Raw genomic sequence first — 7,883 nt, 5'->3', positions numbered from 1 at the left:
ACTCAGGTACCCTTTACTAAGAAAATTAAAAGTTCTAAAATGATGCACTGCCTCAGAGAAATGAACTCTGTGGTTTCATGCCAGAAAGTCTGGATTTTGTTTTTTTCTTTAATAAGATCTCAAAAAGGGCAGGCAGACAAAGGTTTAACTCACAGGTCCCAAATCCCAGTGACATCAGGGGTCAAATTCTGAAAATACTAGGTATAAGAAAACAGGGGCCCATGTTAAACTGGAGCCTTTGGAGTTGCCTCAAATACTGCAAAACTCATCTGAGGGCCAAATTCATGGTATGAGCTGTTGAGTTGCAACCCCTGGTTTAATCACCACACACAGAGTGCTCTAATTCCTCCTTTTCTTCCTGTGGGCATTCGTGTACATTTTTTTCAGGCAAAGCCAAAATGAAGGAGAAAGAAGGGGGGCAAAAGGCATCACAATGAGCTTGCATGTAATTCAGACAGGCAGGATTCAGAGGCCTCGACTTCTGCCAAAAGGAAAAGACCTCCTGTGCCCATATTTCTTAGTAATAAATCAGCAATCCTGCAGCAGCAAACGCTTTTAACTAGGACCACCACGGTGAGCTCCTAGGTTGGCCCCCGTCTTCTGACAGAAATGGCTGATACTAGCACCAGATCTTCTACCCTTATAGCTCCTTTCTTCTGACTTCTTTTTATTTAAGGATTTATTTTTTATTTATTTCTCCACCCTCCCCCCTCCCCAGTTGTCTGCTCTCTGTGTCCATTCACTGTGTGTTCTTCTGTGTCCACTTGTATTCTTGTCAGCGGCACCTGGAATCTGTGTCTCTTTTTGTTGCATCATCTTGCTGCGTCAGCTCTCTGTGTGTGCGGTGCCATTCCTGGGCAGGCTGCACTTTCTTTCGTGCTGAGCGGCTCTCCTTACAGGGCGCACTCCTTGTGCGTGGGGCTCCCCTATGTGGGGGACACCCCTGAGTGGCAGGGCACTCCTTGCGCGCATCAGCACTGCGCATGGGCCAGCTCACCACACTGGTCAGGAGGCCTGGGGTTTGAACCCTGGACCTCCTATGTGGTAGGTGGACACCCTATCTGTTGAGCCAAATCCACTTCCCTCTTCTGACTCATGAAAGAGAAAAAACTGGGATTCTCAATTAAAGTTCAAAAATCCCTTCTCTCTCCCAGATTTTATCAACCAACCTATCTGGTTATCTGTCAGCTAGGATGTTGGAGACGGACAGGAAGGGGACAGGCATCGCCTTCCTGGCTTGGCTCCTCCCGAGCCTCTGCTGTTCTCCTCTGATGAAATAGCTGCTTCTCCAGCATCTGTGAGAGGTGCATGTGCAGATACAATGCGATGATTGCAGGTTTGGTTTATAATAAAGATTAAAGTCAAAATGGTAAAATATAAAGCAGAAATTTCAGAGTTCATCTCTTTTGTGTAGATGCAAATTTTGTCTTTTATCTTTTTCCTGATTTATGAAATGACTAGTCTCCAAATGATGGGGATTCAAAGCAGGGGGCAGGGATAGGGAATGGACCTCAGGATCTGGCCCTTTTAGAGCTGGTAGTTGAACCACAAGGAAAAAGAATCTGTCCTGAAGCAGCGGTAGGATCATCACAGCAGACAATACAACCAATTTGCTTAATGGGGAAGGAATTATGCAACCTATTCAAAACCACAGGTCTGACCTACATTTTTAAAACTTAGACCATGTCTAGAAATGTTACTTAACAATTCTGTGCTCTGTTCTTCCAACCCTCAGAGCTCCATGCACTGAGACTTATCCAGTCCTCTGCCCCTCCTCTTTTTTAGAGGTAGGCAATGATTCCCAAACCTACATGACTGTCAGAATAACCTGGAAGGAATTCTTATCTTTTCAATGAAATCTCCCTGCGCGTTACCCCAGATCTCACCCTTGACCTACTGAATTAGAAATCTATAAGGTGAGGCATTTTTACCAAGTTATCCAGGTGAATCTAATGATCAGCCAGATTTAGAAATCACTGGACTACAGCAGGAGCAAGCACATAGCACAAGAGATACTCCTCCTACTCCTTTGTCCATGGCAGACATTAGCAATCAGCATTAGCACTCTTTCCCTCTGAGCCTTGCCCAGCCTTAGATTCCCTCTTTATGTGGAGCTCCAGGCAGCCATCCCCAGACTGAAACCTGTCTGCTGTGCCTGCAAAAGAACTAAGCAGTTCACCAACATTTTGTGTTCAGTTGCAAAATCAGCCCAGCATATAGAATGTCTCATTTCGTCATCCTTTTAGGTTTACACAGCCTTTTCAAATACCTATCTCCTTTGCGCCTCCCCAAAATTTTATGAGGTGGTATGGGCAGGTAATATCATCCCCATTTTTCAAATGAGGAAATGGCTACTCCTTTGCACCTCCCCAAAAGTTTATGAGGTGATAACAGCAGGTAATATTATCCCCATTTTTCAAATGAGGAAATGGCTGCTCACAGACGCTCTGTGTCTTGCCCTTGGCCAAAGAGCTTGTGAAGAGTAGTGACAGTATGTCAGTTCCGATCTCCTGTCTCCCATTCCAGCATACTTCCCTCTCTATCGAGGTAGGCATGGAATCCTGAGAGCAACTTTACAACCTGGGTCTAGCAAGGCATGGAGACAATAGAGGAAACAGTGCAGAAAAGGATATGCAGGCTCAGAGAAGTTTAGTAACCTGCCTATGGTCACAAAGCCTTAAAACTAGAGAGCCAGGACTCTAACCAGGTCTGTCTGATTCTATTAATAAATTCTGTGTTCTTTCTGCTTAGACTATGTGTCCTCCCAGGTCAGGACAGACTGGGAAAGAGCCTTTTTTTCTCCTGTCCCTGATCCCTACCTCAGCTCAGCCCACCTGCCTTTCTTCCACTAGCATCCTCTCAGCCCCACTCACCTCTCTACCAGCCCCTCCCTTTGCCCCTGTAACTCCCTTCCAAACACAGGAGGAAACCGCCCAGCTTACTCAGAGCAGCCCCAGCCAACTGACTTAAGATAAGACAAGCACCTTGGCAGTGAGACACAAATATAAAATTGCAAACAGCTTTTGAAGTTGCAGATCCATAATCTTCTAAGCCAAAGAAGAGGGATTTGCCTCTTCTCCCCCTCGGTAAAATTAACACTCCAAAGGACTGAAATGCGTCCAGCCAGTCTTGGATATGATCTCACAAGCCTGCCTGCCACACACATGCATTTCCAGCCCGTTGCCTGAGCAAAGCCCCCATGCGGCTTGTCACCACTTGTTAGGAGGACGCATTTCTGCCCAACTCAAAGTGAAGGAACATGCTTTGCTGCCCTTTCATGTGCTCAAACATGTCCTGACTGACAAGGCTGTGCCCTCATCGCTTTAAAAAACTAAGCACTTTAAGTTTAGGGGGGAGGACACCATGGGTTTAGGAACACAGGGGCTGGTCAGAATTCCACCTCCACCACTTGCTGGCACAGAACCTCGGGCAAGTTACTTAATCCCTCTCATCTCAATTTTCCCATCTGTAAAATGGGAATCTAGCAATAGTACTTTCCTTATAAGGTTGTGGTAAGGATCAAAATAGTTACTACATGTAAATAATTTAGTACAATGGCTGGTACAGAGTAAACAATAAATAGTAGCCATCAGTGTTTGTTTTTAAACAGAAACAAGAAATTCAGGGCATATACCACATAATATTTGGGCTTTAGACAGCATCTAGCATGTCCCAGTAGTGTTGTAAGGAGGAAAGGCAAAGTAAATAGGTTTAGATGGTCAAGCATAAAACTCTGATATTTATGTTATCATTAATTTCAATGTTATGATTGGATGTATAGAAAACAAAGAGAATTAGTAAAACCTTTTAGAATAGTCAGCCTAAAATAACAGTGCTTGCTGAGATTACACATGAATTTTTTAGCGCCTTTATTTTATATATTCCTATACTTTCCAAATTTTCTACATAAAGTATGTCTTATTTTATAATCAGAAAAATTAAAACAAAATACATATACAATAAAAACTAACACAATATGTCTCATAGTATATCAACACAGATATCTAAAGAGACAGGAATCAAACAATAAACAGGTACACCAGGATGGCACCATGGTTTCCCCTGCTGTACCAGCTGGACATTTCTTTCAGAAAGGGTTTTAGAGACCTGTCTCCAAATCTGAAAGGAAATAGGCCCCAGGTATTACTCAGATAGTATTGGCAGTACTTTCAGCCCAGAGAATGGTAAAACAAAGAATTTTTTGTGGTCTCCCAAAGTGTGGGAGACCACACTTGAGCCAGTTTCACATGAAGCCTATTTAGCACTGATAGAACATTTGCATAAAGACAAACATACTAGCAGACACACAGACATACACAGACATACACACACACACTTCAGACACTTTCATTTCCATTGCTTGTTCCTATGGACTAGTTCACAGATGTTGGCAGATCCTATTTTACTTTTCATTTGGTGCACTGTGGAAATTTAAGTCTTTTTTTTCACTTTAACTAATTACAGAGGTAAAGTATTAATTCTCTTAAGCCCAAAATGTTACTGCCCTATAAAAATGCAGAGCAATGTTTAAAACTGATGTTAAAAGGCCCACTTTTAAGTACTCATATGAGAAAGATCATGGGCTGGGTTGCATCTAATCTGTTCTTAGGATCTATGAGCAGAGGGACCAGCTGGTCACTTGGCACAGGACAAAAGCCCTGGGGACCGTAAATGTTGGCTGCTGTTTGGTGGTAAATTCAGAGCCTCTCAGAGGTTGAGAGAGGTCTGAGCCAATTCCATATTTGGAAACTTCTAGTATATTTTAAAAATGAATAAGTGCCAAGCTCATGTTACAAAAACTATGGTCATTTTCATATGCTCATATTTAGCAGATGAATGAGTTTGACCCAAGAACAATCTTAATAACCACACATATACCTTCCTTCAGAGATAGCCTCAGAACTCCAAATTTGAGGCCCAAGGCAAAGGACTCCCCGGTCCCACCCCTGTGACGGACCTGAGTAAATGTGAGCAGAAGGCAGGGTGAGGACAGCAGAACTTCAAATGTGGGTTTGAATTCACCTCCTTACCCCTGTTCCTGGCTACAGCAGAGGTGGGGGAGACTGACTGTGAGGAGGAGGGATTTCGAATCAAGTCCTGCCCAGGCCTTCTGCTGCCCTTAAGCCATTCTTTCTGGAACTTGAACTGACATATGATGTTCAAAACAAACAAACAAACGAATCCTAAAATAGGATCTCTGCTCTTGAGTAATTAAGCTGCCGGTGGTCTCTTACTGTTGCCTGCAGGTCAAACCCATCTTCCCCAGGGTTTGTAATTTTCACATAAGACAGCTTTGTTATAAGGCCCCAGCAGCCAAAGGCTTCAAAGTGGGAAATTGCTGCCTTGAAAATGATGATGAGTCTTAATACCTATGTATCCTTTGACATGGGAAAAGATAATGACAGCAACCTATGTAAATACACGCCCACAGGCTGCAAAGGTCGTTGCCCTGGGCTCTGCTGGACGTATGCGTGCCAACCACCCCTACAAGGTCCTCTGAAGCACAGAAGCAGAGAGACAAAGAAAAGGCCTCTGGGATTTCTAAGTCATGCTAATCATGCCAGGGAGACCTGGAGAATGATGCAAGGGCCTTCCATGAGCTACCTCACAGCAGCTTCATTCTGTTCCTCTGTTCAGGGAACATAAAGAGCTTAACTCTGCAACTGTCAACCTCAGGTTTCCAGATTCTCCATACTCTAGTCACAATGCCTGATGCCTAGTATATGGAATAACTATAAACTGTCAATAGACTTATAGTAGTGCTTTGAACATAGTAAGAACTTGGATTTAGAAATGGTTTTTAATTCTTGGTTGTGAGTTCCCTGCTTGGAACAATTCTTCATACATGCTCAATTATTTATTAATAGTTTGGTCTACAAGGCATCAGAATATGGCTGTTATATTTACCCACTGCTCACTCTCTACCACCTCTATGCTCCTCCCCCCAAACACACACATCTCCCCAGTTGGAAAAACACTGTTTCCTGTTGTTTCGCTTTGTTTGCAGTTTGGAGGTTTGAAAAATAATAAGCATTTTTCCAGGAAGAGTTTCAGAGCAGGGAAAATATAGAATGGTGGATCTACTTAATTTAAGAAAGAACAGGTTGTGGATGTGGATCAAGAAGTTGGGCACCTGCCTCCCACATGGGAGGTCCTGGGTTTGGTTCCTGGTGCCTCCTAAAGAAGATGAGGAGACACAATGAACTGATGCAATGAGCTGACACACCGAGCTGACACAACTAGCCAATGCAATGAGCAGATACAATAAGCAGGGAGCAGATATGGCTCAAGATGTTGGGTACCTGTCTCCCACATTAGAGTCCCGTGTTCCGTTCCCAGTGCCTCCTAAAGAAGATGAGTGGACACAATGAACAGACACAATGAAGAGACCCAGCAAGCAGGCACAGTGAGCAGACGACAAGCAGGCACAGTGAGCAGAAAGATGAGGGAGCCATCTCAGAGGGGTGGGAAAGAAAGAACAAAAGTGATTGTCCATGGAAAAAAAGAGGGTCCATAGACCCATCAATAGATGTCCATACTCACACCTAAAACTAAAAAGCCAAATGGTTACAAATATATCAGTGTTGCCACTCAAGGCACAAAGAGAGGAAATGCATTCTCTCCACTCCAGCATCAATAGAACTGAGTCCAAAAACTATTTGGGTCAAGAATTTAAAAGTTCATCTACTTGTCCTCATTTCAGGAGGAGCACCACATTGCAGAAAACGGGCCTCAGCAGAAAAGACAATCTACGGGAGATACAGGACCCTCACCTCTCTCCTCAAAAGACAGACTTTATTTCTCTCTTCCTTTGACTGATACCCACATCCAAATCTCAGGCACTGACCAAATCTGGTCTATTTTGTAAGCAAGTCTTAAAAAGAAGAGGTTGCTGACATTCCTTGAAAAACTGCAGAAATTGATGTGCTTTATAACTTTCCTTTCTGACCCCAGGAGTTCCAAGATACCCACTGTGGAAACATGGAAAGCCCCACTGAAGAGGCAAGAAGGCACTCTTGCAGAATGGATTACACCAGCAGGCCTTGGCTGGATTGCTTTTCATGCTGGGAGCATCGTACATGTCTGGGCAGTAACAAGGTAAGTTATCCAGGAAGGCTGGTTTTCCTCCCCGATAAGAACAATAGCAATAACAACAACAGACAGTTGCTACCGTATAAGCTGAGAAAAAGAATTTTGCTTTTCTAGTTTTTTCTTCCTCCCCAAAGCACTTTGTACTTCCCTATTCTTCATGTATTTTGAAACTGCCTCTTTACACATCTGTGTCCTCAGGTTCATGGACTTCTTGAGAGCCCTGCCCCACTCTTCCTAATTTTTATATTCACAGAGCTTTCGGATGCCTAGAAATTAATAGATTCCCTATAAATTTTGGATGGATGGATGGATGAAAAAGACATGGACATTCATATACCAGAGTGCTTCTGGAAATAAAATCCAAAATTCTTGAGATAAAAATGAAAGGTATCATCAGGCAAAAACTTCCCATAGCTAATCATTCAAACATTAAGAGAGGATTTCATTTTTCCCCAAATTTTATTAACGATTCAGTACAAATAAATACATGACCATTCTACACAATGGAGAGTTGAAATGTGCATTTGTCAGCACCAGCACTATCAAAAATAGCCGTCCTGCCCAAAATAGCTACAGTGCCAACGACCAGGAAGAGAGTCACACTAAGGGCTCCGGAGGTGATAGTGTCCGTGTCCTAGAAAACGTCTGGAAGTCATCCTCTTGAACAGGAGGACTTAAGGAAGCTGAGGGCAGCTTGTTCTCTTGACCCCAGGGCTTGGTTATAACACTTACAGAGGATGGATGGTTGGGAGAGGCCCCAGGGTCAGATCTCTGCAATGGTGAGAAGTTGA

The sequence above is a fragment of the Dasypus novemcinctus genome, chromosome 2, assembly GCF_030445035.2.
Source record: "Dasypus novemcinctus isolate mDasNov1 chromosome 2, mDasNov1.1.hap2, whole genome shotgun sequence".
Classification (NCBI taxonomy): Eukaryota; Metazoa; Chordata; class Mammalia; order Cingulata; family Dasypodidae; genus Dasypus; species Dasypus novemcinctus.
This window is presented reverse-complemented; position numbering follows the sequence as displayed.